The sequence below is a fragment of the Anabrus simplex genome, chromosome 7, assembly GCF_040414725.1.
Source record: "Anabrus simplex isolate iqAnaSimp1 chromosome 7, ASM4041472v1, whole genome shotgun sequence".
In the NCBI taxonomy this organism is placed as follows: domain Eukaryota; kingdom Metazoa; phylum Arthropoda; class Insecta; order Orthoptera; family Tettigoniidae; genus Anabrus; species Anabrus simplex.
In genome coordinates, this window is record NC_090271.1 from 249,444,667 (window position 1) to 249,471,523 (window position 26,857).

Sequence of the window (26,857 nt, forward strand, 5' to 3'; positions counted from 1 at the left end):
CTGATGACGGATACGGCACTAGAAGAAGATGACCACTGCAGAGTTAATGCATACGCTAAAACACTGTCCGTTTTTCTCCTGTGATAAAGTAGTTACTTCGAAAAATTGTATTCCATATTAGTTGACAGAAGTCGATGAAATTTAAGGAAAACAGAGAAAAAAGATGAGGAATTTAATTAATACTTCTTCTTTATCTGTTTACCCTCCAGGGTCGGTTTTTCCCTCGGACTCAGCGAGGGATCCCACCTCTACCGCCTCATGGGCGGTGTCCTGGAGTTTCAGACACTGGGTCGGGATAAAACTGGGGAGGATGACCAGTACGTCGCCAAGGCAGCCTCACCTGCTATGCTGAACAGGGGCTTTGCGGTGGGATGGGAAGAATGGAAGGGATAGACAAAGAAGAGGGAAGGAATCGGCCGTGGTCTGAAGTTAGGTACCATCCCGGCATTTGCCCGGAGAAGTGGAAAACCACAGAGAAACACTTCCAGGATAGCTGAGGTAGTAATCAAATCCATCTCTACTCATTTGACCTCCAGAGGCTGAGTGAACCCCGTTCCAGCCCTCGCACCAATTTTCAAATTTCGTGGCAGAGCCGGGAATCCAACCCGGGCCTCCGATTGTGGCAGCTAATCACACTAACCACTACACCACAGAGGTGGAGAATTAAGAAGTACTAATAGAGAAATTCAGTGTTCCTATGTGCTGAATGTGGCATTATAGATCGTAATTCTACTGTATGTCATTGATATACGTTATGTGCTAAAAACATCCTTCCATGTAAGAACAATGTCCCCGTATTTAACTGTGTTGTATTCTCAGAAACCTAATTGGTCCTATCATTCTTGCTTGTTCGCATCTGTTCTTTCATTCTATTCTTTATGCGTAGAAGAGATTCCACTCTCAGGTTTCCTTCATGGTGCTTCAAATAGGAATCTTGTAGAATGAAATGCATTTCCGCACCGTCTGAGTTTCGCCTGAAGATACAAGTATTACTGTTTATAATAGAGTTTTTGAACTGTAGTGTTGTCAATTTATTTTCTGAGAAATCTGGGAGGAATGTTTAGAAAAGATATTTGTTACTGCCGTCCTCAGGATGATTGACAAGAAATCCCTTGCCAAACTGACGGAGTCTCCAGGTGTGTTTGCATTTTATCTGTACCTACGCTGCAAGTCAGGTAGTTGCAAGAGTTTGTTTATCGAAGACTAACATATTGAAGAAAACGAAGTGTTTACTTACTGTTGTTCAACTGTGTAACTAGTAGATTTGAGAAGGTTGAGAAAAATGCGTCTTTGTTATCCTGAGAGGTTAAGAAATCGATATCAACCAAGCGTGAATGAGATGATTTCTCTCTTGACGATGATGGGACCTTCAGACACTGCCTTCTGATAAGTACGGTTACCAGTTAGCTATGTGGCCTTGGCCATTGCTTAATGTAGTACAAATTTAACACGTGCAGTGACAAGTGGGAAGAGTTTTTGTTATTTAAATACCTTTATTGTACAGTATATAGAGAGTTCACTCGATATATCTTATATAATATTATGCGCAGTCATCTACCGAATACTTTTAGATATATTCTGTGTTTAACGCAGGGTGCACTTCCTTCACACTTACATACATACATACAGTATATGCACACATTTTCACTTTGAAAAGCCGGGCTGAGTGGCTCAGACGGTTAAGGCGCTGTCCTTCTGACCCCAGCTTGGTAGGTTCGGTCCTGTGGTACTTAAAGGTGCTCAAATACGTTAGCCTCGTGTCGATAGATTTATTGTCACGTAAAACAACTCCTAGGGGACTGAATTCCGGCACCTCGGCGTCTCCGAAAACCGTAAAATTAGTTTGTGGGTCGTTAAACCAAAAGCATTATTATTATTATTATCACTTTGAAGATAAGCTATTCTAAGACAAACAAGCAATTTCATTCGGATAACTACCTATTGTTATGTACTTATATAATAATAATAATAATAATAATAATAATAATAATAATAATAATAATAATAATAATAATAATAATAATAATAATAATAATAATAATAATAATAATAATATTTAAAAGCGTTTGGCCTCCGAAGAGGCCTGGTGCAGGTCTTTCGAGTTGACACCGTACACACGATCTGCACGTCCGTGGGGATGCGGCCCTACCTGTGATGGATTCTAATGATGAAGACGACACACACACCCAGCCCCCGAGCCATTGGAATTAACCAATTACGCCATTCCTGCATCCAGGTTGGGTCACGTAAATGAAATCCCGACCAGTCTCTCAGGGTTCATAATATATTTTTTACGTGGGATTAAGATAACGCCGATACACTAACTAACATTTTATCTGTCATTAATCATGATGGACGTCTCCATCCGACGTATCGTTGGGTTGCAAGAAGATTGATAATCCACCGCCTCGATTCTAATTTACCTTACATTACTATCGAAATTATAAATAACATTTCATATACATTTTATCTCCTATCATTTATTCAAATAATATAAATTGTAGGTCAAAGAAAATTAAATTATGAAGTTAAAATTCAGAACTCTATTAATTAACAATTTAATATGGAGGTTTAAATTATCGTTAATGATCACTGTTATATTCGTCGCACATTTAAAAAAACATCACAATTGAAATGAAGTATTATCTTACTTTCACATAATATTTATAAAATAAACTAGTAAAATAAATGCATATCTGCAAGGGAAATTAATGGTGAAGTTAAGATATTGTAATTATTTATGTACGTTAGATTTCGTCAATGTCAATATTCTTTTAGTTTTTCTTAGAACAAGTTCTATACATCTTCTTTCGGAGTATTACAAGTAAGCTTCTGGAAAACGACAAGTTTCTTTTTCAATAAGTAACATGTGCTACTATTCATTTGAAATTATAACATTGACCAACATCATGTCATATATTAACTCATTTTCCAACATAAATCACTCATTGAACATAACCTACCATTTAGATACTTAATTGTGTCTAAAATCAGTATGTGACCTCACGCGAATTAGTTACATATGTGGGGAATATCATTCTCAAAGATATTATTCGATATCAGTTCATTAATATTCTCTATAGAAAGTAGTAATAACTGTCCGTGTTAATCTGCGTAGTATGTTATAATTAATCTTTAAGAAAATGCGATTTTACAGTAGAAATACCAAGTCAAAATGATCAAGTTAATGAACACCTTATTTCATAAGGATTTCTTTTGATGATCTTATCCTGCCATAATATTTTATAACTGTTGCAATACGTCATCACTATCATAGGATATGGATTCTCGACCAAAAGAACCAATGTCATTGCATCATAAACATATACGATCCTAGTTTGCGTGAATAATCTCATCTTTCTCTTCAAATATTCCATTAGATCTATTATATATATATTCCATCAATTCATTTCTCATTACATTCATATACAATCATAACATTTTCTTCATTTCCCATTTCATATCATATCTATTCCTATTCTTTCAAATATTCCGCGTATATAACTTATTTTGACGCGTAAATCACTTTATTCTCGACCATTCATGTCATTGGATCAATATCTTCTTAACTAACATTAACATCTTTTCTGTCTGCCGTCATCTTCATATCTAACTCCTTATGATAACGTATAACTTCCATTTATTCACACATCATTCAGCCTTTTATCGAAGATCCTAAAATATTCTACTCATAATCTCCTCGCATACGACAGGGCATAACATGTTGGGATACTTTGATTTCACTTAAATATCATTATCACGATATTATATCGCATTCCCGAATTGGAGTTAGTCTTGTTTCTTAGAAGGAATACCTATTCCCTTATATCGAGACAGTAAATAAATCCCTCGCTAGAATCTAACATAATTTAGGTCATACCGAAGACAATAACGATAAACCACCTAAAGTTTAACTACAAATGAGCTATACTTCTCTCTACCTAGCAAACTTATCTTTTTCCTTCGCTTCCGGAATGATGTCATCTTCCGTTCATCCTCCGCAGCTCTGGGTGATGGTCATTATATTCTGCTGATGATCGAGATTTCATCTGGATTCCAGGTTCCTCTCTGCCGTGACATTTCAGGTCGGTATCTTCCGGGTAGTCTGCCTCAAGTCTTGTTAGAGAGCCATGGCGATCTTGAATTGCTCAATTGAAAAGATAAAACATATTGATGAAATCAGCTGCAACATATGGACGTTACCAAAGCCTTCTAACACAATTTTACATTGAGATTCAGTTTCAGGTTGCTTTTTGTACCTTAATTGCTATCAGATATCCAATATGTCTGCTATTATTTCAGTTTTCACGTCGTATAGAATTGGTTTATGAACTACTGTGTGTTGACGCTCCGTTGTATCGAATTACTTCCTCTCTGGCCAAGGCCTTGTTCTTGCTGTCTTCCATATTGCTGCTAATCGATCCTTGATATATTTCAATTATATAACACGTATATTAAGTTAATCTTCTTATATTTGTGCGTTATTTTTCTTATCTAAACGCTGTAAATATACTTTCTTTCTCGAATTTGCTTCTTTCTCAATAGCTTTAAGAGATTTAATTACCTCGTCGATGGTAACGCGTCTGCTTCCTTTGATTGCTTCTTCATTTGTGTGTTTTTAATAGTTTTGGTTTTTAAAATTCGAATTCTTATTTTGTCTTGACCACTGTCATTATGATCTTGAACATTTCGACTTCGCGTTATACTGAACTTCCTTGACATTTTATTGAATTTATGCATTGTGTTTAATTTCGTTATCGGTAACTGCGTTCATCCCAACTCGATTGAGTTTTATCTCGGGAACAGTGGAATGGCGCACAATGAAGGTTTAAAATCCCAGACCCGTCCAGAAATCGAAGCGTGGGTCCTCTAAACGGAAAGCCACTACGCTAACCATTCAACAAATGAGCCGGTCGCTTCAAGTGGTATACCCTAGCGTCTTTCAAACGTACAGGCTGGAGAATGAGATAAGAACCATCAGTCACTGTTACTATCAGGGCCATCCAGTCATTGCGCTCCGAGAGGGCGCCCGCGTTCAGGGAGCACTGGGCAGTCAGACTAGCGTTCCTTCCCCTACCACCAGTGGTAGCGAGAACATTTGTGGGCTTGTTGACATCATATTGATAGGGCTGTTTTGCCATCACAAATATACCTCATATATAAATCGAAAGGTACTCCAGTTATACTATTTGCTTTACGTCGCACCGACACAGATATGTCTTATGGCGACGATGGGATAGGAAAGGGCTAGGAATGGGAAGGAAGTGGCCGTGGCTTTAATTAAGTTACAGCCCCAGCATTTGCCTGGTGTGAAAATGGGAAATCACGGAAAACCATATTCAACTCCAATTATGGAATATGCAGGAAACAAAATCAAGTGTTAAGTAAAGAATAATGTGATTTATTCAAATCTGAAATTAGAACATATCTGAGAGGAAAATTCAACAAAATTTTACAAACATGAACAGATAGTACAGGTCTTGAGTGACTTTTGCTCAGTCACTTTTACGAGCTTTTAGTTTTGGAGCAAATCATCTTCAACAAATTGGGTAAAATATTTCTGGACACAGCTATTCTTAAATAATTGAGAAAGTTTCTACTTTTGGTAAGCTTAAGAACCAAAAAAAAAAAACGCTCACAAATGTACGTTGAGCCGAACATTGACCGAACTTTACATGCACGTTGATACAAAAGGGGGTATTCTTCTTGTTGTTTAAATTACTTCTAAACTTCGTGATGTTAGAAAGCGGTCTTTAAGACGAACATTGCACTGCAGTTCAATCAACTCTTAATTGTGGAGCACTCTCTGCTCTAAGAGAAAATGGTCGAACAAATACATCTAACACCGCCTGGAGTTCTGATAATTCTGAAAATCTATTTTGAAACTCTTCTTGTAATTGACGAATTACCTGCAAGTACTCATCAAAGTCTACACCTTCTTTCACTGTTACAATCTGTGGAAATTGTCCTGAGTTCCTTGCACGCATCTGGTATTCCCCAAAATCAATTTTCTTTTGAACGCTTGAATTCTTTCTACCAAATCGCAGATATTGTGCTTTTCACCCTGAAGTGAAGTGTTCAAAGTTCACTTAAAAAGGCCAAGTCTGCCAGCCACTTAGGATCAGGCAAAAGAACTTCGGGCCGCCCTTTCATGTCACAAAAGGTATATATTGCGTTCCGCAAGCAAAAAGCACGATGAAGCACCTTCGCATTGCTCAGCCATCTTACTTCTGCATAGTACGGGATATCCGGATACTCCGCTTCGATGTCATCCAAGAACTTTTTGAATTGACGATGTGTGAGTCCATGAGTGCGAAGAAAATTTACCATTCGCACAACTGTTCCCATTACGTCTTTAAGCTTGGCGACTTTTGCACAGATTGCCTCCTGCAGTATCAAGCGATGGATCGCCGCCATTAGGGTACTACCGCTCTCAGCCATTTTTTTACTTTTACATAGCTGAGGAACCCCCGAGCGTAGACCACGTGAAGCAGGAGCTCCCATTTAAACCGATTGATTCAAAAACACCCTCCACAGCTTGGAAAATTTCGAAACCGGTGGTGGTGTCTTTGAGAGCTGCCTAGTCTAGGAAATCCTTGGTGACCCGAAGATCGTCATCCACCCTCCGAATGAAAATAACGAACTGAGTTGTGTCTGCAATGTCGGTTGATTCGTCGAGGGCGATGGAAAATGATGCAAAATTTGCTGCCTTCTCCATTAATTGCTGCTCCATGTCAACGGCCATACTGTCTATTCTGCGAGCTACAGTTTGAGGAGAAAGATAGATATTATCACATTTCTCAAATAGCTCCACAGGACAAATACATGCCACCGCGTGCATTAGGCACTCCTTGATTAAATTCCCTTCCGTGAAGGGTTCCCCACCTTTGGAAATTCGCAGCGAACATTTATAGCTTGTTCGTAAATTGGGCCCACCAACCTCACTCTCCTCAATCGCCTCGCAAAAAAAATATGGCAAATCACAATTTTAGTGTTCTTCAGATAATTCAAACATTTCTTCATTCCCGTTTGTAAACAATCATTAAAAAAATAATACTTATAGAATAGTGCTGCTTGAAATTTTCTTTCAATTCTTCCAACTTCGATTGGTGATTGGCGTCTGTCAAATCACCATAATCATCCCTGTGTTTGGCACTGTGTTTATTGTCTTTATTTTAGACACACTAAATCTCAGTGGCACACAAAACATTTGGCATGCCCTTTATAAGATGTACAGAAAAATGAAATTTCCCATTCGGCTTTACGATGTTCAGTCATGAAAGCTGCGTCCGGCTTCATGGCTAAATGGTTAGCGTGCTGGCCTTTGGTCACAGGGGTCCCGGGTTCGATTCCCGGCAGGGTCGGTAATTTTAACCATAATTCGTTGATTTCGCTGGCAAGGGGACTGGGTGTATACGTCGTCTTCATCATCATTTCATCCTCATCCCGACATGCAGGTCGCCTAAGAGAGTCAAATCTAAAGACCTGCATCTGGCGAGCCGAACTTGTCCTCGGACACTCCCGGCACTAAAAGCCATACGCCATTTCATTTCATTTTTTATGACAGCTGCGAAACTGATTTAGTTACACTCTGTAAACAAAGCGCAATGGACTAGACTAAGTGACTGATGGATCGGCTGCTCGCTCAGCCAGCCAAGCTCCTCCCACCACTACCGAAACTACCTTCCCCCAAAGCGCTCGGAGCACTGGCTTGGAGCGCGTTCGGAGCGCTAGCGCTCGGGGAGCGCTGTTTGGGATGGCCCTGCTGTAGATGTAAGTTACCAACGCCGTATGCCAACTGGCTGGATAGTTCCTCGACGGTTCCACCACTTGCCGTCATAGGTAGCTTAAGAATCGCTGAAAGGGTGTTCAAGGAAAATAAGGAACCACACACACTGTAATGACAAAAATAAAATACAGCTGTACAACAAACCAATTTAAAATTAATTAATTATTATTAACCATTTAAAAAGCATGCAGAACGACTTACTGCTGGGAATGAGGTGCAAACAGTTAAACTCATTGTTCAAACGTGTTTATTAGTCATTGATTTTAATGTGCCATTCAGTTTATTTGAACAACTAATCTATTACATTTTAATGTTCATTAAATACTCATGCCGAAGGATGGTTGCATCCTCAATAGTTCCACCATCAGCTGTCAAAGATGACCTAGGAGTCATAGAAAGAATCTTGCTCGGGAAATCAATAGTGATCTAGTTTCCCGTTGTTTTTCTCAACGAGATAGAATTTGCTATTACATGCCACACTGCCAAGCCCATTGAAAGGCGCACACTAAGGCCGATTCACACATCTCCGGGGCGTGACTTTGACATTCGTGACGTAACGGCATTTTCAGTGAAAATAAAATATCGCCGCCTTGTAAACGAAGTGATGAGTTCCAACACTTCCGTTGACGGCATACACCATGGCCGTCAGTGAATCTCCGTGATCCGTGCCGGCAAAACGTATTTGCTCGCCAACGATATCTTCTTGTTTTCAGGACGTGATTTCCTTCCCTCCAACCCGTTTCTCGGTTATCTTGGAGTACTGTGGTTATCTGTGTGAGTTTGAACTGATCCTTACATGCTGCTGAACTCTTTATGTTTATATAATTTATCTGATTCGAAAAACATAGTCAGTGGTTTAGAGAAGCGTGTATGGGACGAAATAGGATAAAACATGGATGAGAAAGGGAAGTAATCATAACTTTTTATTACTTATCAGATTAAAAAAACTGTGTGTGATAGCTGATCCAAATTTAATGAAGTTAGTAACATTATAAACAATCATATAGGATTGTATAATAATAATAATAATAATAATAATAATAATAATAATAATAATAATAGCACAGTAATAATATATTAATAATCTTAACAAAATGGGCTTTCTGAGAAGCTGACATATTAGCATTTCCTTCGGTATAATTGCAGGTCTCCAAAAAGTGTCGATTGTTGTTTTAAAGGTTCGACTTCGTTTAACAGCACACTGGATGTATTTCCGCTCATTCTGAAATAACTGCAAAATTTTTATTTATTTTTATTTCGTCGCCCATCACTCCCTTCTATAGAGAAGAAAACTGTCCTTCAAAATCCGTGCGTATCCATATAGGATGAACCCACTGTTTCTTCTTTACTTCCTCCTCTTCATCCAGGATTACAGCTATCATTGACTGGTATACAACTAAAATTCATCACGGAATACTTGACTACTGACTTATCTGCATGGAACTGAACTGTGAGAACAGACGTGTTAAACTCATGTCGGAAAGAACGGATACGGAAACGGAGAGCGCCGTCACGTCCCGGAGATGTGTGAATCGACCTTAAGCGATCCTATAAGTGATACTTTCCGATCCCTCATACGAATAGAGACTGATTATACAAGGAATGACGTTATTAGCATCGCTCATACCTCAGTTACATTCATATTGTCAAAGCCATGGATGTGACTGACACAGGTCAATGAAAATAACAAATTTGATCCACTCACCAGAAAACACATTCAAGGTAGTTATTACAATTAGAAAACCTTAAATATCAACGAACTTCACAAGCTTCGGCAGAGCAGGTGACTGACTATTCATTTACACCACTCATTGACCTCTGTGATGCGAAACCATAGTTTGTACAATCATTTGCAGTTGTATTAATCTGTAACTACAGGGAGTATAGTTTAAGTCTTCCCACTTCTGCTCACAGGCTCTGGGAATCCCCAGCCTGGTGCCATATGACTTGTATTAAGCCTGGAGTGATAAGAAGTGTTGACAGCTGAGGCAGCAGGATGTTTACCTCTGTCGCTAGTAAAGATTGGATTTTTAAGGTGTGTTGTAAGGTTATTATCGCGATGGTTAAGTACACTACAGCACAGAGAATATATTTGATTGAGTGTTATTTGCCCAAGAAGAAAAGAACTTGTTAAAAGTTACCTTCAAAATTTCCGTAGACGGTTTGCCGGTTCTACAGTACCTTCAAAACGTTATCTGCATCAACTCGTTCACAAGTGGCGTAGTACTGGTTCCGTAAGTATAAGAAAAGACAGCGAACGAGAACAGAGAGGTTAGAACAGGGCCTCTCAAACGTCCAAAAACTCACGCGTGCAAATCGAAACGCAAGAGCTCCATGCACTGTGCATCGGTTCCGCTCGGCTCAGCTCGGATCCACGGTTCGTCCCTGGGCTACTCGGCTAAGCTAGGCTCAACTCGGCTCGGATTTGGAGCGCTACGGAGCAAGTGAGGAAGAGGGAAAAAGGGGTAGCGAGCGAGAAAGGCGGAGGGAAAGAGAGAGACAGTGCTATTGCTCCAAATCGAGGAGTGGGGGTCTGCACTCTGGGCAACCAGGTAAAGTCGTCTTTTGCACCGTGCACAGTGCTTGCATCAGGCGCATGCACCCTGAGAGGCCCTGGGATAGAAGATATACAGGAAAAACTGCAAGTCAGTCCACTAAGTCGCTTCGAAGATTAGCTCGGGAAACGAGTATTTCACATTACTCCTCACGTAATTCAACACAATTATTACATTTACGATCTTACCGGACTCATTCAGTCCATAACATACAGCCTAAAGATTTAATTGTAAGAGTAAGATTTTGCAATTGACTAATGAATAGTCTAGACTCTAGAGGATCCGAACTTTCTTTTTATGAGTGACGAAGAGTGGTTTCATTTGAGTGGATATGTCAGTTCACAGAACAGTAGGATCTGGGATACAGAGAACCCCGCACATTTTAAAGCCGAGACCTCTGTACGAAATGAAAGTGGGTGCATGGTGCGCTATTAATCCACGACGAATTATCGTCCAATATTTTTTCAGGGCACAATTACTTCTGACTTATATTCACGACGTTTTCGAACCATGTTTTACTGAACTGACTGAAAAACGAAACAGGTATGGCTATTTCCATCAGGATGGTGCGACGGTTCATCGGAGCGTAGCTCTTTGCGACGTTTGTGAGAAGTGCTCGATGATCATCAGTAAGGGCTTATAGCCCCCTCGATCGCCTGATTTAAGCACATGTCGACTTTCGTCTATGGGGAAATCTCAAAGGAACAGTTTACACGAATAATCCTCGAACTGCAGAAGAATTCAAAATGGAAATTGCGAACACTATGCGTTCCATCAGTGTCCATGAACTGCAAAGTGTGTTCTGAAATCTCATTACAAGATGTGAAGCTTGCATCGCAGTTCAGGGAGATCAGTTTCAACATCTTCTGTAAATACTGGTTAGTTCAGTTTCGTTTACTAGTTTATTTATTTATTTATGTATTTATTTATTTATTTATTTATTTATTTATTTATTTATTTATTTATTTATCCTCAGCATTCATATAGCTGGTGACTTCAATTCCGTTTGGTTTTCTTTGAGACGACTACGTCCCCTCGCCATGGCGGGCACTGCGCTCGCTGCCACCGCTTCTCTGCGTTCCTATGCTTCGGTACCCGGCTACGAAGTCCTAAAATATACTCCCTGTATTAGCAAAATCATTCTCAGATCATGTGAGCGAGAAATCAGAACATATAATGTAGCTGTAGTATATTTCACAACCAGGGAGGTATTTTCCATAAGAAATTTAGGTGGATAGAAATTATACTTGGTAGAGTAAAACGATTGTTTCATTGCCTGACTGTTGAAGATGATCAATCAATCAATCAATCAATCAATCAATCAATCAATCAATCAATCAATCAATCAATCAATCAATCAATCAATCAATCAATCAATCAATCAATCAATCAATCAATCAATCAATCAATCTGCACGTAGGACTATCGACCAGGTGGCAGTTTTCCTATCAATTGTTTTCCTAGATTTTTCAAACAGCTTAGACATTTATGGAACGTTTCCCTTCATAATGTATTTCAGTCCCTTACTCCTCGTCTTTTAAATGAATATTTGCCCCACTTTGTCCTCTTAAATTACAATTTGTCCTCACAAATTACAATTTTATATTCATATTATGATCTTTCCCACTTTTAAAAGCTCTACTCAAACTTACTGTTCTACTGATGCCATTCCATGCCATGTCTCCACTGACGGCTTGAAGCATATCACGTAGTCGAGCATCTCGTCTCCTTACTCCCAAGTCTTCCCAGTCCAACGTTTTCAATATTTTCGTAACACTAGTCTACTCCTTTGTAGAAAATCACCCGGAACTAATCTTGCTGCTTGCTTTCCTTTGAATCTTTTCCAGTTCTCGTATCAAATATTCCTGGCGTTCGTCGCATACACTGGAACCATACTCTAATCAGGGTCCTACCAGAGAAACGCCCTCTCCTTTACACCTTTACTTCAACCGCTAAATAGTCTCATAACCATATGAAAAGATATGTAATCTTACTTAACAACCTCGTTAATATGATTACCCCAGTGAAGATGATTCCTTAGGTACTTACAGTGTTCCTAATGAGTTACTATCATGTGCGTTATGTGAATCAAATTTTGACTTGGAGTTACGAATCTCTTGTCATACAACCTTACTATTACTAGTGCAAAATGTGGTCTTATAATCTACCTACCTGCAAAACTATGAGCCCTTAAGAATACATGGTGATCTGCTTTTGAATATAAATCCATAACCAGATTTCATAACTGAAGTGTTCATTCCAAACACTAGATAAGTACAAAAATTGTCCCTATACAATTGTATCGGTTGTATGTACTCCTCAAGTAACGTTACCTAACGGTTGCTTCTCCTTCTTCTTATTCTTCTGCGTGTAGCCAACTGACCCCGACATATGAGGAATCCAGACTGGTAGGACTACTAGCATCGTGTGAGCGATCTTCGTAGAGTGGGCGTACTCGAGCAGTGTTGCCAACACTTTACAACTAAAACTACTAATTTGACAGAAATGGCTAAGTATATGAAGTGGCTTGCAAGAACTTACTATACGGGTGTAAATCATGACAGTGTAGGTTCACACCCATTCACAAAATTTCTGGTTTCAGTGTAACAGCTGAGTGAGACGGGGAAAGACATAAAACATACAACCCATCTAACAAAAATACACATCACCCTTATCGCCTTCAATGTTGTGTTTCTCTCCAATTGCACCCTTTCTAGCAGCACTTAGGGTGTCGGTGAGCTTTTGGCTGAAAATTTTGTTTGTTTTCTGTAAAATATGTGACATGTTCTATCACTGCATTAAATGCGTGACTTGTATTAGTTTTATTTGTATTATGTACAGAACGGCCAGACACAACGATAACCGGGTGTATATAGAGATATGGTCTTACTGATAAATAATATTTTCTTTCGTTCTTAATCCGTTTACCGTTCAGAGTTGGTTTTTCAGTCGGGCTCAGCGAAGGATCTCGCCTCTACCGTCTCAAGGGCAGTGTGCAGTAGCGCGAGTCTTTGGGTCGGGTGAATACATCTGGCAGGAGGACCAGTACATCGCCCAGGTGGCCTTACCTGCTATGCTATGCCTTGTGGAAGGACGTAAAGATTGGAAGGGATAGAACAGGAAGAGGACAGGAAGCGACCGAACCTTATGTGAGGTACTCTCCCGGCATTTGCCTGGAGGAAAGGTGGAAACCACGGAAAATTACTTCCAGGATGGCTGAGGTGCGAATCGAACCCCCTCTACTCAGTCCACCTCTCGAAGCTGAGTGGACCCAATTCTAGCCTTCGTACCACTTTTCAAATTTCGTGGTAGAGTCTGGAATCGAAGACGGGCCTCCGAAGTTAGCAGCTAGTCACACTAACCTCTACACCACAGAGGTGGGCGGTAAATAATTTGAAAAATACCACTCAATATACCACCTAGTTGTCTTATTATCAGGCGCACCTCTAACCACACGGCCAACTCGCCTGGTCGTACCGAGTGTAACAGCCTGCCTGTATATTGGCGGAAAGTACCTGGGGAGTTAGATAACTTTCTTCTTTAGCATGCCATTCCTTTGGTTCATACATTTTCTGATATTACTGGTACGTAACACACAGGTGCATCATAGCATTCAATCTCTACTCTGAGGCAGTGATTGGAATGAGTAGTGTGCATATTTAACGGAATAATGACGAAGGAGTGTCCATGGCAGTCTGCGACCTGATTCCAGCTCTGGAACTTTGGACTGTTAGATCGGCACCGTAGTACTGTTCGTTGAATGTGAAAAATTATGCGGTTTTTCATTTGATCGAGTATTTTACATGATAACATTGCTTTCAGACGCTACATTCCTACTGATGTTTTGTAATGACCTATGTTGAATTCAGTTAGGAAAATGCCGTAGCGAAGCACGGATATATCAGCTAGTAAGCCAATAAGATCGCTTTGAGGTGTAGTTAAATTAAAATGGGCTTTGCGAGTTGGTGTTGCTCATGTAGCATTTGGCTTAAGACGAACTTGACAGCACCAGTCGAAGAAAAACCCTTTCTCGTTAGAGGAGGGATTTGAACAATGACCTCCGAGCTGACAAGATCGCACCATGGTAAGTATGGTACGGTGACACTGGCTGAACCTCACGGTATGTTTGTGTCTGATGCTGATTTCTCCAAGTAGCTCTCAGGCCAGCTTTGAGTTACATCCAAAGCCCTCTAGAATTAGCCCGTCAAGCGATCTAGTTGACATACAACAATTGATAAAAGACAACGGCGAGAGATATCGAATTATTCTTTTTCAGATTTTTCAGTATGGCCAAATCCTTAATGCTCCTCTACCCGAAACACGTTGTTTCCAACCACCCTGTGTATGTATATATTACACACATCAAGCACTACCGTATTTTGCTGTCCTGGAAACTTACAGTTTTGTACTTATCCGGTTTTTGTAATCAACCCTTCAGTTATTGTGAAACCTATGTTTTTACATTTATGAATTCCTGGCAGCATTCTGAAACTGTAGGAGAATGACATTGTAGGTGGTGACGGCTCCAATAATGGAGTAGAGGAGAGTAAAATCTATGGGGTAAAAACCACAGGCAGTGAACTGTAGATCACTGTGCAGAAGTTGCTGGGCGAAAAGGAGTAATTCTTGAGTTGCTGCTGATGTAGGATCTTCCAAGAGTAACTGACGTTGAACTATAGATGAGGTTCTGGCAGCTGCCCTCGATGTAGAACGACAGCAGCTAGTCAGACAGACTAGCTTTATCATCGAAAACACGATCCAGCCCGCACTCAAACCTGTGAGCACAAGAAATTTCCGTAAGTGGTAACAGTCTCAATGCACTGAAGCATTCTAGACTGTAATGTCTCAATATATAAAAAAAAACGTAAACTTTGCAAAAAGCTAATGATCATGAATATGCATTTCAATAAATGAAACTCAAATATTGATAACGAAAGATTTATTTGCAGAGATGGGTACATGGGTACATGGGTACTACCACGGACGAGTTGATGACTTCTATTTCAGCATTAGTCTATTTATTGCATGTTATAAATCTCATTCCGTATTGTCGGCTATCACTGTACAAGTAGAAAAGTCTTTATGTTATCCACCTTTTCAGTACAACAATGTCCACCGGTGTTAGATGGGACAATGTCTAGACATGTTTTGGCATATCTACTGACTATGCACCTCTGATTGTCACTGTTACTACGTAAGACATGAACGGCTGCTAGATAACAGCTACGTATAAGACGTAGCCTAAACAGGAGTCTTTGGATTTACATATTACTTCTACAGTGTGTACCGTAAGAGGGAGGCCATTGTTTTGAAAGTTAGTACTACTACGGCCAACTTGATGCCTTCTATTTCAACACAATCTATTTATACTAATCTACAGGTAAAGTATTTTGTGACGCCACTTGCGTTACACATTGTGTCGCGTCACGTCACAGCATGCAAATTTTCGGATGACCTCCAGCCCTTAGACAAATTCATATCGAAATGAAATGTGTGTCTGTCTACCTTCCGAAATAGAATCACGTGTAAATTGCTGAGCAGAAACTCAAGACACTTTGTACAAACACTCCAGAGGGAACTGGCAGACGATTAACTACGTCCCACTTCAAAATACTGATCTGAAATTACAGTAAATTTTTGAGCAATTATTTGCTAAAAATCGCTTAATACAGTACAGTACTTCTAAACCAAGTACCATTGTTACGTGAACTTACCAAATGACATCAGTTTATTGATATGAAGGTGATAGCCTGTAGTCTGCCGAGCGTGGTGAAATAACTTCTGTCTCTATAGCAGTTTCCTTTATCAAAACTTTCTTTTAGTAAACTCTCTTCCCTAACTGAACTCGGACTTCTAACAGGGCAGCTTCAAGAGCACTAAAAGCGCTTTAAAACGAGGTTATTTTTAGAGACGGGAAGTTTGGCTGGTAGGAGTTATCGTCCAGCCTGCTCTTCCGTAATGTAGAGTATGTAACATAACTTCTAGGGGTTCTAACAGGCGAGGCCCCTAATATTTATTCAAATCTAATAGCAGAACTGTTGCCCGGGCTACAGTACACTTGTTACTTATTTCACTAAGCTTGCATACTAACCTATAAATGCATAAACATGCGGTCGATATTTATTTTAAGTTTTATGGTATCACTATTTTTCGTATTTACCCAATTTTGCTGTTGAAAACAGACGGCTGCCGGACTGTCCGACGAAACTACTGGTACCTTTATCTCGGTTTTCTGTACAAAGTAAGAATGGGTACTTTCACTTTCATATCAGTAAACTTCATAAGAGTTATCAGACATAACAGTAGCGAGAACGTCAGGAGGGCAGCGCTATTCGAAACAAGGAGATAAAGGCTTAGTAAGGAATAAACTTGATGGAGGAAACGGACGATAATTTAGTACCTGCGCCTTGGAGGGTAAAAGAAGTAGAGGGAGACACTGGTAAAATTTGATATTAATGATTTAGTAACAAAAGGTGAGAAACTAAACGACGGGTTCACTCATGCCTTGTTTCTCGAAAATGACCTGATATTACCAAAATTATTGAAAATTGAGTAATATGTATTTTTATAATATCTGAAGCCATCTCTTTCCAGTTTCGACTCACTTAATTTTTAACTGTTAGGTTCTTCAGGCTGCCCAAACTAATTTTGACTAATAAAGTTGTAAACCAAATATAATAGAGTGTTAAACTTGAAAAAGAATCAATTAATACAGAATGACACGTTTCGTTCTTGGAAGAACATCATCAGATCTATCAAATCACACTCAAATATTTAGAAATGTTTAAACATTTATTTTTATTTCTGTTTAAATACTTATATACTTGAAATCTGGAAGTTATCTAATGAAGTCCTCTTTTATTTCCAACCAAGCATATGCTTGGATTTCATAAAGTTAAATTCCATATTTCAAATGCATTTCGATAATGTTGATTGGACCAAGCTATTTACGATTCTGAAGGTGATTGGGATCAGATACCGAGAACGAAGAATTATCTACAATCTATATAAAATCAGTCTGCAGTGATAAGAATCGAGAGCTTTGAAAAAGAACCACCATTCCAGAAAGGAGTGGAGCCAGGCTGCAGTTTGCCCCCTCTCCTCTTCAATGTTTACATAGAACAGGCAGTAAAGGAACTCAAAGAGGCTTTTGGAAAGGGAATCACAATCCAAGAAGAGGAAATCAAAACCTTGAGATTTTCCGATTATATTGTTATTTTATCTGAGACTGCAGAAGATCTCGAGAAGCTGCTGAATGGTATGGACGAAGTCTTGAGTAAGGAGTACAAGATGAAAATATATAAGTCCAAAACAAAAGTAATGGAGTGCAGTCGAACGAAGGCAGGTGATGCAGGAACTATTAGATTAGGAAATGAAGTCTTAAAGGAAGTAGATGAATATTGTTACTTGGGTAGTAAAATAACTTACGATGGCAGAAGTAAGGAGGACATAAAATGCAGACTAGCACAAGCAAGGAAGAGCTTTCTTAAGAAAATAAATTTGCTCACTTTAAACATTGATATAAGAATTAGAAAGAGGTTTTTGAAGACTTTCGTGTGGAGTGTGGCATTGTATGGAAGTGAAACATGGACGATAACCAGCTCAGAAAGAAAGAGAATAGAAGCTTTTGAAATGTGGTGTTACAGGAGAATACTGAAGGTGAGATGGATAGATCGAATCACGAATGAAGAGATACTGAATCGAATTGTTGAGAGGAGATCGATTTGGCTAAATTTGACAAGAAGAAGAGATAGAATGAGAGGACACATTTTAAGACACCCAGGACTTGTGCAATTGGTCTTTGAAGGAAGTTTAGGTGGTAAGAACAGTAGGGGTAGACCAAGGTTTGAATATGACAAGCAGATTAGAGCAGATGCAGGATGCAGTAGTTACTAGAAATGAAAAGGTTAGCACATGATAGGGTGGCATGGAGAGCTGCATCAAACCAGTCTATGGACTGATGACTCAAACAACAACAACAACAACAACAAGTATTTAAATCAAAATAAACATATCTTTCCCACATTTACCAGTCGCCCTCTCATATGCTTCAATTGTATTTCCAACTCTTGCATTTAAATCACCCGTTAGCACTTGCTATTGACCCTGACTACGATGTCACTCAGTGCTTCATAAAACTCGTCAACATTATCCTCATCTGCACTCTCACATGGATCATAGACTAAGAGAATGATAGTGCTAGTTCCTTCTACTGCTAATCGACCCACATCATTCGCTGGTTTACGTTCCTAACAGGAACTATGTTGCGTGAAATAGTATTCCTCATGAACAGTCCTACTCCACACTCTGCACTTCCCTTTATAACATCTGTTTCTAATATCCTGTCACATCCTCGTTATATCCACTTACCCGAACATCATTTACTCCTAGCACATCCAGATGCATCCTCTGTACTGACTCAGCCAGTCCTACTTTCTTTCTTCCATAAGTCCCATTAATACTGATAGCTCCTATTCGAATTCCATTTCGTTCGCCAAGTTGTTTCCAAGGAGTCCCTCGCCTGTCAAATGGGAGTGGGACTCTGTCACTCCCATAGATCTAAGGATGCTTAAAACGTTCTGACCTTTCTCGGTAAAAATTCTGTAAAGGAGTTTGCTAGCATAATTAACCATAGAACCAGAGAAAATCTGCCCTCTAACGGGCTAGGGACCACAGATTATTTGTATAATCCTAGCTACCTGAGCGCAAGGAGGGCCACTACTCAGAATATGTGAGTTGCCCACTCCTCTTCCACAGCAACTGGTATTCTGACTCTCAGGACGACATACTAGGCCACTCAGCCGTTGCCCACAGCTTAGAAACTACGACGTTACTACAGCAAGCCACACCATTAATCCCTCTGCTAATAATAAGAGAAAAAAATCAGTCTAATATAAGACTTTCTTTTAGTCTTCCCAGAGTTCCTTGAGGCATGGAGATTGTTACAAGAAAGGATTTCACTCTTTGACTCTTGGAGTAACAACCGAGAATTCGAGCACTACCAACAGAACCTGGCAAGTCCTTTCAGTATTTCGAGTGGCATTAAGACACTCAAAGTAAGGTAGTTTAATAAAATCTAACTGAAACCCTTGATGTAACTATGTCTCTTCATTAGTATTGAAAAAAACATTTAGGACAATATCAATAGACTATTGATTGTTTTCAGTATTTTAAGACAGTCAAAATTGGACAGGTTAATAGGGTGTAGGTAAACATTTTATGAATTTGATCCGGGATACGTAAATTGAGGAATTATTTTAAAAAAATACATAAATTGAGAAAAATATGACTGGTGTCTCCGAGACATTTGTTGGAGATGAACATAAGTTCAGAACCTACCCAGGTATATAGGTTAACGTATCTTCCGGAAATAACACTGCAAGAAGATCTAGAGAAAAATAGGTCCAAAGAGCGAAGATGAAGGTGTACTGGAAGTCAAGAGTGATTTACAAGTGTTAACCGTGCTCTATAGTGATCGAAATAAGAATAAGAATAAGCATCAGAAGAGGCAATTTTAGGAAGCCATTCTAAAATTGCAGATATTGAGAAACAAGATCGTAAAACTCTTAGGAAAATTTTCGGCCCCTCACAAGAAAATTTAATTTTGTTCAAATGGCGAACTACATACCGCTATAATAACACAGATAGTTTCATCAATACTGTGCAGAGGAGACATTAGAAATTTGATGAACATATTTTTAGAATGGATAAAAATAAACTCACAAGAAAATTATTCCTTGTAATAAACTCCGAAAATATTAATATATATAGGCTGCAGAAAACAAGAGGAGACCCGAATGAATAGATCACCACGGAAGACATCGTAAAAAATCGCGAAGTCTTCAGGACCTCAGTAAATAAACTTACATTTGTGGTGAAAACTAGCAGCAGAACTGGTACAAAGTGGTCAGAAGAACGGAAGAGGGAACACAGTGAGTTCATGGATTTTGGAAGAATCGGAAGGCGAAAGTCATCAAGCCAATCAGCAAGTTCCAATGCGCTCTATGAATGGGCTTAACGAAATAACAATAATAATAGTAATAAATTCACTGCCAACGTCCTGCGATAAACGGGCTAGTGTTTTACTTCCCTGTAATTTTCAGAAGTGGGTCAGTATTAAGGAATTAAAGCATTCAAAACCTAGTGAATTTAAAAAATTTTTAAAAATAAACTTTTAAAATGTTCTCAAAAACACATCATTTTTGTATTTACCATAATCAGATGCAATATCACATCAGGCTGATTTATACCTATAGTTAAGAATAGACAATGTGTATAAATTGGCACAATAAAGGCTATTATCGACCGTACTATAGAATTAGAGTGGTACGTTTGAACAAGCAGGAGGTATTTTTCCATGTAACTACAAGATGTTTTCTGCAATCAAGGTGACAGTTATGACTATGAAAAATATGATTATACATTCCATAGTTACCTATGATTTCCAGTATCGTGTTGTCTGTCTGCGCGGTCTGCAAGCCCAGTGCTGCAGCGATGGCGATGTATAAGTTGAAAGTGATATCACCGAAGATACATGTAACTTCCATTAGAATCTGAATCCCATACAGCGAGTTGATTTCCAAGGAAGCCTCACGCAACTCTTCGTGAAGTTTGCGTATATTACGTATCAGAGATGCTTGGCTTGCACTAGATTCGTGGTGGTTACTGTAGGGAAATGATTGTAAAGAAGGAAGTGATCTTGGCATTTTTAGCGGCAATATTCTATGATTTCTTACGCAAATTCTGTTGTCCTTCATTGCCAGACCTTCATTTACAAACCAAGCATTACTTCTCACGGTTTTTATACCATCCATCGGTGTATTAAGTCGATCATTCAGCACAACAAACCTCGATCCAATGAGCAGTACAAGACAACAGAATTGTAAAGTAACTACAACGTTGATCGTATGCGGGAGGTACTTGATGATATATTTAGGGTCAAATATCTGGCCTGTGTATACCCAGTTATCGAAGCAGTATATACACCCTAGATACAGGGAGACTGATACCAGAGTTATTATAGTATACCACCGTGTTCTTCTGTATTTGTACTGGTAGTTCTCATGTAACATACTTATCAGTGTTCGATCAACAGTTACGATACTCATTACTGTCCGATTCAGTTTGTCCAACCTTTCAGTACAGAAACCTACACATATAATGAGAGAAACTACAGCGGTAGCCGTGGACGAGCAAATATCAAATATGTCGGTGAGTACGAATAAGAGAGACATGTGTGGAAATACTACGTATATCTTCCAAAAAATGATGAAGATAAAGGAACAAATGATAAACAGTGTTAAAGAGACAGAGTAGAACACTAGTCTGAGTGACCTGGTAACGGTCCAGTTCGCACCATCGGTGTCGGTGATGATAAACGGAGCCAAACCGAATATCTTGGAGGTGTGATACAGAGGAGAGAGAGCTGTGTGGATGTCTGAATCAGCCATGGTGAAGGACTGCCACATTCGAGTTGGAACCAATCTGGATATAGCGGTAAGAGGCAAGTTGCAGGAATGCATTAAAAATACAGTATACAATTCATCTTAGAATCAATATTCATGATGTCTCTTTCTCATTTCGGCGAGGGAAAAGTTTTGTAACGATAACACATCTACTCAAAATGATTGAATGTCAACCCAAGTTCAACACCAAGTTTGTGACATTGAAAAGCTCTTCAGGTTAAGAGCACTCCAAGTTCAATATCAGTGGAGAATTTTTATGTCTAAAGCATTGTGAAGAAAAAAAAAGACCGACCTTTATACAGCACCTTATCATGAGTCATGTCTCGATACTGATTTTCCATAATTTATTTTCAGGTTACAATTCCTAAAATCAACTTACGAAATATCGTAATTCAAAAATCTAACTAGAGACATTTCTTTTTCTCTTGCACTCAATACTTCGCAGAACGGATGTGTCAGTTAGGGGAATATCTCCCACTCCACTCCCTGCATGTTCTGTTTAGCTTGATTGTTAAGCGCTCATCTACTTTGATATAGGCAGGAGGATCTGATCAGCAAGCCATCAGTTGATATTAAATAGTAGTTAAAATTATATTCTCGTGTATGTAGATTTACTTAAGCTTTAGAGGAATTATTTGAAGGTCAAAATTTTGACTATAGGAAACAATAGGCCACACCCTTATACGTACTAGGACCTGGGAAACAGGAACAGATCAAGTGAAATGAGATATGTAAGACAAAAGGGAGATATTCGGCATGAGTAATTGGAATGATACGGGGAGGATATAGAGGATAATAAGAAGAAGATAGACGTGTGGCCTCCGAAGAGGCCTGGTGCAGGTCTTTCGATTTGACACCGTCTCTGAGAATGGAGCTGTACCTAAGATGAATTCTAATGTAGAAAACATCACAGACACCCAAACTCCGAGCCAGAAGAATTAACTAATGAAAGTTGAAATCCCCGACCCGGTTGGGAATCGAACGCTGGACCCCATTGACCAAAGGCCAGCATGGTAACTATTTAGCCATGTAGCTGGACATAGAGGAGAAGAAACACTGTTATGCCCAAGACGCGGGTATGTTAGCCAGAAGACTGTGAGGTTCAGATCCCCCTCAAGATTCTACAGTTTTTTGAACTGTCTACGCTAATCTGAAGTCAAGAGTGCCAGGTTTGAATTTTAACGCTGGTAGGAGTCATTCCGAATGTTCTCACTTTTCATGTTTCATGTAAAATATGACTACCCACCGAGTATGAAATGAAATGGCGTATGGCTTTTATAGTGCCGGGAGTATCCGAGGACATGTTCGGTTCGCCAGTTGCAGGTCTTTTGAGTTGACTCCCGTAGGCGACCTGCGCATCGGGACGAGGATGAAATTATGAAGACGACACATGCACCCAGCCCCCGTGCCAGCGGAATTAACCAATGATGGTTAAAATTCCCGACCCCGCCGGGAATCGAACCCGGGATCCCTGTGACCAAAGGCCAGCACGCTAACCATTTAGCCATGGAGCCGGACGCCCACCCACCGATTGATAGAACTATATTGCGTATTTTCATTGCGGTGGGGGAATGATCTGTCAAAATCATTTGCAGATTGATGTCGGTTGCTGTACGCTGGCGGCGAAGGAACATTGTTTAACTAGTCCCCTTCCACTGTGAGAGTTCCAGCCAAGTCTATCTCATCTTGTTAGAAACATGAGACAAACAAAGTATTCCAAAATAGAATGTTCCCGTGCCTGCCATAACAGAGGTACAGAATGAGGACGGGACAAAATGTGACAAACTTCAGTCGAGCTCTTCCACATTTCTTAACGATAACCGACAAGCGAAGCATGAATTAACGAAGTTTTCTGAACCCGAAATCATTATTTATCGATGCACTTACATTAACTGCCTTCACAAAAAGGAGTTGTCTCCACTGTCGAACTGCGAAACTGCAAGTCTTCGTAGTAGCTATCTAGAGTGTGAGATATTCCCTTGTTTGATTCCAGGTGTACCAAATCCCAACCTCCCAAAGTTATACATTAACACAAACTTTTGCTCGCCTAAAAGAATGTAGGTTATCAACCATGTACTGGTACGTATAGAAACAAATAATAACCTTTAAATCAGTAGCCTGATTTTTGTTACATCGATTTTGAGAGAACGGCTGAACCGATGGACATCGTAAAGCTTCTAACAAAAGCTCTTGATCTGTAGATTTGCAGAATGCCTTTAGAAACATAAAAAATTCTTGTCGTATATTTTTAAATTAATAAAGAAAATGTAGCGTCTAGATTGGCTAATGCGCTCGCGTACTGGAGAGCCCAAACTCGCCTGAACAGTGACAGCGCTGAACAGTAGGCAGGATGGTGTCCGGGCATTTGCGGTCAATGAGATAAACTTGTGCCCACTCACATAATTTCCCTAGTTGTCACAGGACGTTTGCGGTCACTGCATCAGGGAAGGGCCTCATTAGCTTAATCTCGGAGTATCCCCGCTAACCTGCCTGATCTCCTGCTCGCTCCTTGCAGATGAACATTTTTTCCCTCGCGGGCATTATTTAGAGACTGATACCTTCAGACACAAACACAATTCTATATCGAAACTTCCTTGTGTAATTATTTACTGTTGTGTGCTCTAATGGATTTGACAGTTACTAATAAGGCAAATGGTTATACTGTATGTCAACATGAAACCGTCGCCTGGGTGTGTCTGAAGGAGAAGAACAAGTCATGTTATGTTTTTGGTAACATACAATTCTGTAGGTGATAAATATATTATATTTCCTATCGGCCTCTCTTAGTCCACTATTGTTCTCTTCCGACCCACACGGTACGATGTTTGCCAAGCCCAGGCAGTCTTACATTTCCACGTCCTTCGTGGCTTTTTCCCTAAAAGAGAGTCGGATCTATTCGACTTTTTTCCTAGTTAGTTTTAAGGGGAGATGGTGGCACTGTTCTACTTTCTCAAAAATAACAGTAATCACCACCATCACGAAAAGGTCCCGTGTCTACCACGATATAAACATGCCCGCAGATATACAAAAATCTTATATTTTACATTTAAACTCATTTATATATTTATTTATTTGTTTATTTATTTATTTATTTATTTATTATGGTAGTCTAACGTCACTTTAACATATTTTCGGAGAAAATAGGATGGGAAAGAATTACAAATGCCGGACTCAGTGGCTCACACGGTTGAGGCACTGGCCTTCTGGCCCCTACTTGGCAGGTTCGATTGTGCCAACCCACGCTTTCAAGTTTTGAGCCCCCGGAGACCCATTTAGTCACCTCTTCCGACAGGCAGGGGATACCGTGGATGTATTCTTCGTCTGTGTCTCCCACCGAGAAGGGGTCAAAAACTCCAAACTCGAGTACATACAATAATTTGGTCGACAGTAAATTATATGTTTTAAAATGCTGATTAGCACCACACTTTATCCAGGCTTTGGACTGGCATAATGATTGTTTTCAAATCATTGTAGCGTGTTTAAAATCAGCTGTAACTAAGCTTCGTCAATTATTTTTGTCGACTTTAGTTAGCGTCGTTATAATTTTGTTCCTTTGTACATACCTATTTACACTAGGAATACGTGAAGCAGCAAGAAGATTACGCAAGATTTTCTATGTAAGAAATTGCCTTTAAGCAGGACTTGATGTCGCTAGTTACTTCACATTTCTTAAGCGTTCTTTCAATCCTGTCATCTTTCTTCACATATTTCGTCTTCCTCCTCTTACCTTCAAGATTGAGCTTCAGTTTCAGGTCGATGCAGTTCGTCGCTTTTGCTTCATTCTTTAAACAAACCACGAAATCGTCGAATCCAGGATGTGGATTTCCACCTAAAGAGTTGATCTTGTGATGCCATCCCTCTACAGCATTTGTTGTTCGATGTCGCTTTTTGTAACAGCTCCACATAGTGATTGGTTTCTCGCTGTTTTCAAGCCATGTGTGGACAAAATAGTCGAAGAAGCCAGTAAGTTTTCTGTAGAAGGAGCATGAGAATCAACCATCCCTCACTGACGTCATCTGACTTCAAAAATGCCAAAACAGTGCACATTCGGATGTGGAGACGTATATCTTCGTTCTCCTTGTAGTCGCTCGTCAGGCCAAGTCCCTGCACTTTTCTCCACAGACATTGCTTCATGTGAGGGGAAAAAAAAAAAAAAAAACCAGCCACTTAACTCGGCTGACGGAAATACTTCTCATAGGGCGGATATCGTAGCTGCTTCGAAGTCAACAGTTATTTTCTTAGGATTCCATTGCGGAACCGCTTCCAAGATAATGTGAAAGAAACGAATATAAATTTCTTTCTTTTTGTTACCCCGTGGGTAGGAGTAGCGTGCCTGCCTCTTACCCGGAGGCCCCGGGTTCGATTCCCGGCCAGGTCAGGAATTTTTACCTGGACCTGAGGGCTGGTTCGAGGTCCACTCAGCCTACGTGATTAGAATTAAGGAGCTATCTGACAGTGAGATAGTGGCCCTGGTCTAGAAAGCCAAGAATAACGGCCGAGAGGATTCGTCGCGCTGACCACACGACACCATTAATCTGCAGGCCTTCGGGCTGAGCAGCGGTCGCTTGGTAGGCCAAGGCCCTTCACGGGCTGTAGTGCCATGGGGTTTGGTTTGGTTCTTTATGTTAGGCAGGAACGCAAAGACGGCTGGATAAACGTTGCTTTCATCACTCCGGTCTCGAAGGTCTGCGTGAATCGTATATATCTGGGTGAACTGTTTGCTGCAACTCTCGAACGTGCCATCCATAAAACTGCGCATGATGCCTATGACATTCTCTACATTTTTCGGCACTAAAAATTATAATTCTTTCTCCTATACCGTCGTCAACTAAACGAAACTGGCTGCCATTATTCATCCTTAACGCCTCTTCATTAGGAATTATCTGAGCACTTGTTTTAGGCTCAACTTGAAGTCCGCGTGCATGATTTCGTTGCTGACGCATTGTTTCGTGAGCTGGCATATCAGTGACAAAGTCGTAGCCCCTGTTATGCAAATCACCCAACTCCTGCACGTAAATCTGTGATTTTGGAGCCACTTCTTCTCTTGC

The 26,857-nt window shown here is 39.9% G+C and overlaps 1 protein-coding gene across 1 annotated transcript in view; it reads left to right on the plus strand.

Annotated features, from left to right (window-relative positions):
• LOC136877093 (uncharacterized) overlaps positions 1-26,857 on the plus strand; it is a 901,324-nt gene that overhangs the window by 726,198 nt on the left and 148,269 nt on the right. The gene's annotated exons all lie outside the window — the stretch shown is intronic.